This window comes from Styela clava, chromosome 6, assembly GCF_964204865.1.
Source record: "Styela clava chromosome 6, kaStyClav1.hap1.2, whole genome shotgun sequence".
Taxonomy (NCBI): domain Eukaryota; kingdom Metazoa; phylum Chordata; class Ascidiacea; order Stolidobranchia; family Styelidae; genus Styela; species Styela clava.
The window spans coordinates 4,945,001-4,952,500 of NC_135255.1; the positions used below are offsets into that span (position 1 = coordinate 4,945,001).

General features: G+C 55.8%; 2 non-coding genes and 1 pseudogene across 2 annotated transcripts; all 3 read right to left on the minus strand.

Moving 5' to 3' along the window:
- The window catches only part of LOC144424986 (large subunit ribosomal RNA), a 3,695-nt pseudogene extending 3,272 nt beyond the window's left edge, over positions 1 to 423 (minus strand).
- A 289-nt stretch (positions 424 to 712) lies between these two features.
- LOC144424742 (5.8S ribosomal RNA) lies at positions 713 to 866 on the minus strand. The gene has a single exon (XR_013476962.1). It is a non-coding gene; the product is annotated as a 5.8S ribosomal RNA (ribosomal RNA).
- A 298-nt stretch (positions 867 to 1,164) lies between these two features.
- Positions 1,165 to 2,974, minus strand: LOC144424943 (small subunit ribosomal RNA). The gene has a single exon (XR_013477161.1). It is a non-coding gene; the product is annotated as a small subunit ribosomal RNA (ribosomal RNA).
- Positions 2,975 to 7,500: the final 4,526 nt, after the last annotated feature.

Sequence of the window (7,500 nt, forward strand, 5' to 3'; positions counted from 1 at the left end):
CTCTCAACGGTTTCACGTACTCTTGAACTCTCTCTTCAAAGTGCTTTTCAACTTTCCCTCACGGTACTTGTCCGCTATCGGTCTCGCGACCGTATTTAGTCTTAGGTGGAGTTTACCACCCGCTTTGGGCTGCATTCCCAAACAACCCGACTCCGAGAAGACCCGAAGCGGCCAAGGCAAGCGCCCCTATGGGCCTAACACCCGCCGTGGGACGAGGCCTCGATCAGAAGGACACCGGCGCTCGCCGTTAGCCGCACTGGGACTTCCGTACGTCACAACTCGGCGCGCTCGAAAAGCGCGCAGATTCGACGCTGGACTCTTCCCGGTTCACTCGCCGTTACTCAGGGAATCCCTGTTGGTTTCTTTTCCTCCGCTTAATAATATGCTTAAATTCAGCGGGTGCTCTCGCCTGAACTCAGGTCGTATGTGTCAAGCGGGCCCGCTTCTTACACGGCCCGCTGGCATCGCAAGTCGTCGCCGCCGGCGCCGACCGAGCGCGTACCGTCGCCGCCTTGGCCCACGGTCGGTCTTGATCTCGTGACCGGACCGACCGACCTGGACCCGCCCCTCGAACGTAGTTGAACACGTCGAGGGGCCGGCGGTGTACGGGACACGCGGTCGCGCCGAGAAAGCTCGGCGACCGCTTCAACTTGGGGCGACGCCCGGCCGTCTTCGCAGAGGCCAGGCGACGGCCCTCGGGTGAGGACGAACGCGACCCTGAGGCAGACGCGGTCCCGGGATTGACCCGAGACCGCAATTCGCGTTCAGAAGGTCGACGTTCAATGTGTTCTGCAATTCACATTACTTCTCGCACTTGGCTGCGTCCTTCATCGACTCGCGAGCCGAGTGATCCACCGTTAAGAGTCGTCCTCGACGTTTCGCCCGGCGCCGAAGCGCGCGGACGTCACACTGTGGGATCGACCACAAAACCACCACCGACAACAACTGCACAAAAACACCAACAAACGGCGCCGAGCGACCGCCGGGCTGGGCCGGCGGCACATCGAGCGCGGTGCCCAGAAGCCACCATCACACTCGGCTGCCTTGCTATGCCAACGTGTTACGCGTGTCGCACGGGGCGGAACCCCGATTGACGGCCGCCCTCTCGGCGGCACCCAAAGACAATTAAGTGCGCGGTCGGCCGGGGCCTACCACCACTTTCGGTAATGATCCTTCCGCAGGTTCACCTACGGAAACCTTGTTACGACTTTTACTTCCTCTAAATGATCAAGTTTGATCGTCTTCTCGACACGCCGACGCGGCCGTTGCCAGCCGCGACGGGGCCGATCCAAGGATCTCACTAAACCATTCAATCGGTAGTAGCGACGGGCGGTGTGTACAAAGGGCAGGGACGTAATCAACGCAAGTTGATGACTTGCGCTTACTGGGAATTCCTCGTTCAAGGGAAACAATTGCAAGTCCCTATCCCAATCACGAATGAGGTTCAACGGGTTACCCGGACCTTTCGGCCTAGGTTAGACACTCGCTGCTTCACTCAGTGTAGCGCGCGTGCGGCCCCGGACATCTAAGAGCATCACAGACCTGTTATTGCTCAATCTCGTGTGGCTAAACGCCACTAGTCCCTCTAAGAAGTTAGACGCCGACCGAGAAGGTCGCGTAACTATTTAGCATGCCAGAGTCTCGTTCGTTATCGGAATTAACCAGACAAATCGCTCCACCAACTAAGAACGGCCATGCACCACCACCCACAGAATCAAGAAAGAGCTCTCAATCTGTCAATCCTACCTGTGTCCGGGCCGGGTGAGTTTCCCCGTGTTGAGTCAAATTAAGCCGCAGGCTCCACTCCTGGTGGTGCCCTTCCGTCAATTCCTTTAAGTTTCAGCTTTGCAACCATACTTCCCCCGGAACCCAAAGACTTTGGTTTCCCGGAAGCTGCCGGAAAGGTCGTCATGGTAACGCCTCCCGATCGCTAGTTGGCATCGTTTATAGTCAGAACTAGGACGGTATCTGATCGTCTTCGAACCTCTGACTTTCGCTCTTGATTAAAGAAAACATTCTTGGCTAATGCTTTCGCAGTAGTTTGTCTTCCGCCGATCCAAGAATTTCACCTCTAACGGCAGAGTACGGACGCCCCCGTCTGTCCCTCTTAATCATTACCTCGTGCTCCGAAAACCAACAAAATAGAACCGAGGTCCTATTCCATTATTCCATGCAACACTATGCAGGCGAACAGCCTGCTTTGAACACTCTAATTTTTTCAAAGTAAACTTATCGGCCACCGCCGACACTCAGTCAAGAGCACCGACGGAGAACCGAAGGTGAGGCGAACGCAACTAGTGACACTCCTTGCGACGGACCGGCGGCGCTCGCCCAAAATCCAACTACGAGCTTTTCAACCGCAACAACTTTAGCATACACTGTTGGAGCTGGAATTACCGCGGCTGCTGGCACCAGACTTGCCCTCCAATGGATACTCGTTAAGAGTTTTAGGATGTACTTATTCCAATTACAGGGCCTCGTTAGAGTCCTGTATTGTTATTTTTCGTCACTACCTCCCCGTGTCGGGAATGGGTAATTTGCGCGCCTGCTGCCTTCCTTGGATGTGGTAGCCGTTTCTCAGGCTCCCTCTCCGGAATCGAACCCTGATTCCCCGTTACCCGTTATCACAAAGGTAGGCACGTAGCGTACCTTCGACAGTTGATAGGGCAGACACTTGAATGATACGTCGTCGGTGCAGAGACCGTACGATCCGCGTGGTTATCCAGAGTCATCAAACGTCACAGGACGAACCCGGTCGGTTTTGATCTGATATAAGCGCGCCTCCCGAAGTCGGCGCTTAATGCATGTATTAGCTCTAGAATTACCACAGTTATCCACTTCGCTTACGAGACCAAATAAACCAAGACTGATTTAATGAGCCATTCGCAGTTTCGCTTTACGAGAACTCGTACTTGCACCTGCATGGCTTAATCTTTGAGACAAGCATATCACTACTGGCAGGATCAACCAGATAGCTGCGACAGCTGCGCTCGGCCCTTGCTGGGCCGCCCGGCGCGTGCTCGTCGCATTCGTTTAAGACCGAGGCGATCGCCTGCGGCCGTACTCAGCTTCGACAGTCGCTGGCCGCGACGTCCACGCTCTCGCCGGCAGTGCCAGGCGGAGCGATTTGCGTTTTTTCTTTGCTCGCCCTCTCTCGGGCTCGATCCATTCAGTTTCGCACAAACAAGAGCTCTGCCGGCCGCCTGCAGCGGTGCCTAAAACCCGGGCATAACAATGCGACCGTTCTGCTAGGCCGACAAGCGCTCAAGCCAGACGCTCGATCGAACGCCCCCTACATATTAGTCGAGACAACGGCTCGCTCATTAGCATCGCGTTTGTACTTTAACTTTTTTTGGCTCGGCTTTTTTCGACGCCGATGCCGGCGACGCAGCACTCTCTCGCCCGCCAGCCACCGAGAAAAGGGTGCGCTCCGACCGGCCCCGCACCGTACGCCGCTCTTTCTTGGCTCATTCGAGTTTACTGTCTTTCGCTCTGACATGCCTTACCTAGGGTTAGGTTAGTATGCTTGCACGTTTGTACTTTAACTTTTTTCGGCTCGGCTTCTTTCGACGCCGATGCCGGCGACGCAGCACTCTCTCGCCCGCCAGCCACCGAGAAAAGGGTGCGCTCCGACCGGCCCCGCACCGCTCTTTCTTAGCTCATTCGAGTTTACTGTCTTTCGCTCTGACATGCCTTACCTAGGGTTAGGTTAGTATGCTTGCACGTTTGTACTTTAACTTTTTTCGGCTCGGCTTCTTTCGACGCCGATGCCGGCGACGCAGCACTCTCTCGCCCGCCAGCCACCGAGAAAAGGGTGCGCTCCGACCGGCCCCGGACCGCTCTTTATTGGCTCATTCGAGTTTACTGTCTTTCGCTCTAACATGCCTTACCTAGGGTTAGGTTAGTATGCTTGCACGTTTGTACTTTAACTTTTTTCGGCTCGGCTTCTTTCGACGCCGATGCCGGCGACGCAGCACTCTCTCGGCCGCCAGCCACCGAGAAAAGGGTGCGCTCCGACCGGCCCCGCACCGCTCTTTCTTGGCTCATTCGAGTTTACTGTCTTTCGCTCTGACATGCCTTACCTAGGGTTAGGTTAGTATGCTTGCACGTTTGTACTTTAACTTTTTTCGGCTCGGCTTCTTTCGACGCCGATGCCGGCGACGCAGCACTCTCTCGGCCGCCAGCCACCGAGAAAAGGGTGCGCTCCGACCGGCCCCGCACCGCTCTTACTTAGCTCATTCGAGTTTACTGTCTTTCGCTCTGACATGCCTTACCTAGGGTTAGGTTAGTATGCTTGCACGTTTGTACTTTAACTTTTTTCGGCTCGGCTTCTTTCGACGCCGATGCCGGCGACGCAGCACTCTCTCGCCCGCCAGCCACCGAGAAAAGGGTGCGCTCCGACCGGCCCCGCACCGCTCTTTCTTGGCTCATTCGAGTTTACTGTCTTTCGCTCTGACATGCATTACCTAGGGTTAGGTTAGTATGCTTGCACGTTTGTACTTTAACTTTTTTCGGCTCGGCTTCTTTCGACGCCGATGCCGGCGACGCAGCACTCTCTCGGCCGCCAGCCACCGAGAAAAGGGTGCGCTCCGACCGGCCCCGCACCGCTCTTTCTTAGCTCATTCGAGTTTACTGTCTTTCGCTCTGACATGCCTTACCTAGGGTTAGGTTAGTATGCTTGCACGTTTGTAATTTAACTTTTTTCGGCTCGGCTTCTTTCGACGCCGATGCCGGCGACGCAGCACTCTCTCGCCCGCCAGCCACCGAGAAAAGGGTGCGCTCCGACCGGCCCCGCACCGCTCTTTCTTGGCTCATTCGAGTTTACTGTCTTTCGCTCTGACATGCATTACCTAGGGTTAGGTTAGTATGCTTGCACGTTTGTACTTTAACTTTTTTCGGCTCGGCTTCTTTTGACGCCGATGCTGGCGACGCAGCACTCTCTCGGCCGCCAGCCACCGAGAAAAGGGTGCGCTCCGACCGGCCCCGCACCGCTCTTTCTTAGCTCATTCGAGTTTACTGTCTTTCGCTCTGACATGCCTTACCTAGGGTTAGGTTAGTATGCTTGCACGTTTGTACTTTAACTTTTTTCGGCTCGGCTTCTTTCGACGCCGATGCCGGCGACGCAGCACTCTCTCGCCCGCCAGCCACCGAGAAAAGGGTGCGCTCCGACCGGCCCCGCACCGCTCTTTCTTGGCTCATTCGAGTTTACTGTCTTTCGCTCTGACATGCATTACCTAGGGTTAGGTTAGTATGCTTGCACGTTTGTACTTTAACTTTTTTCGGCTCGGCTTCTTTCGACGCCGATGCCGGCGACGCAGCACTCTCTCGGCCGCCAGCCACCGAGAAAAGGGTGCGCTCCGACCGGCCCCGCACCGCTCTTTCTTAGCTCATTCGAGTTTACTGTCTTTCGCTCTGACATGCCTTACCTAGGGTTAGGTTAGTATGCTTGCACGTTTGTACTTTAACTTTTTTCGGCTCGGCTTCTTTCGACGCCGATGCCGGCGACGCAGCACTCTCTCGCCCGCCAGCCACCGAGAAAAGGGTGCGCTCCGACCGGCCCCGCACCGCTCTTTATTGGCTCATTCGAGTTTACTGTCTTTCGCTCTAACATGCCTTACCTAGGGTTAGGTTAGTATGCTTGCACGTTTGTACTTTAACTTTTTTCGGCTCGGCTTCTTTCGACGCCGATGCCGGCGACGCAGCACTCTCTCGGCCGCCAGCCACCGAGAAAAGGGTGCGCTCCGACCGGCCCCGCACCGCTCTTTCTTAGCTCATTCGAGTTTACTGTCTTTCGCTCTGACATGCCTTACCTAGGGTTAGGTTAGTATGCTTGCACGTTTGTACTTTAACTTTTTTCGGCTCGGCTTCTTTCGACGCCGATGCCGGCGACGCAGCACTCTCTCGCCCGCCAGCCACCGAGAAAAGGGTGCGCTCCGACCGGCCCCGCACCGCTCTTTCTTAGCTCATTCGAGTTTACTGTCTTTCGCTCTGACATGCCTTACCTAGGGTTAGGTTAGTATGCTTGCACGTTTGTACTTTAACTTTTTTCGGCTCGGCTCCTTTCGACGCCGATGCTGGCGACGCAGCACTCTCTCGGCCGCCAGCCACCGAGAAAAGGGTGCGCTCCGACCGGCCCCGCACCGCTCTTTCTTAGCTCATTCGAGTTTACTGTCTTTCGCTCTGACATGCCTTACCTAGGGTTAGGTTAGTATGCTTGCACGTTTGTACTTTAACTTTTTTCGGCTCGGCTTCTTTCGACGCCGATGCCGGCGACGCAGCACTCTCTCGGCCGCCAGCCACCGAGAAAAGGGTGCGCTCCGACCGGCCCCGCACCGCTCTTTCTTGGCTCATTCGAGTTTACTGTCTTTCGCTCTGACATGCCTTACCTAGGGTTAGGTTAGTATGCTTGCACGTTTGTACTTTAACTTTTTTCGGCTCGGCTTCTTTCGACGCCGATGCCGGCGACGCAGCACTCTCTCGGCCGCCAGCCACCGAGAAAAGGGTGCGCTCCGACCGGCCCCGCACCGCTCTTTCTTAGCTCATTCGAGTTTACTGTCTTTCGCTCTGACATGCCTTACCTAGGGTTAGGTTAGTATGCTTGCACGTTTGTACTTTAACTTTTTTCGGCTCGGCTTCTTTCGACGCCGATGCCGGCGACGCAGCACTCTCTCGCCCGCCAGCCACCGAGAAAAGGGTGCGCTCCGACCGGCCCCGCACCGCTCTTTATTGGCTCATTCGAGTTTACTGTCTTTCGCTCTAACATGCCTTACCTAGGGTTAGGTTAGTATGCTTGCACGTTTGTACTTTAACTTTTTTCGGCTCGGCTTCTTTCGACGCCGATGCCGGCGACGCAGCACTCTCTCGGCCGCCAGCCACCGAGAAAAGGGTGCGCTCCGACCGGCCCCGCACCGCTCTTTCTTAGCTCATTCGAGTTTACTGTCTTTCGCTCTGACATGCCTTACCTAGGGTTAGGTTAGTATGCTTGCACGTTTGTACTTTAACTTTTTTCGGCTCGGCTTCTTTCGACGCCGATGCCGGCGACGCAGCACTCTCTCGCCCGCCAGCCACCGAGAAAAGGGTGCGCTCCGACCGGCCCCGCACCGCTCTTTCTTGGCTCATTCGAGTTTACTGTCTTTCGCTCTGACATGCATTACCTAGGGTTAGGTTAGTATGCTTGCACGTTTGTACTTTAACTTTTTTCGGCTCGGCTTCTTTCGACGCCGATGCCGGCGACGCAGCACTCTCTCGCCCGCCAGCCACCGAGAAAAGGGTGCGCTCCGACCGGCCCCGCACCGCTCTTTCTTGGCTCATTCGAGTTTACTGTCTTTCGCTCTGACATGCATTACCTAGGGTTAGGTTAGTATGCTTGCACGTTTGTACTTTAACTTTTTTCGGCTCGGCTTCTTTCGACGCCGATGCCGGCGACGCAGCACTCTCTCGGCCGCCAGCCACCGAGAAAAGGGTGCGCTCCGACCGGCCCCGCACCGCTCTTTCTTAGCT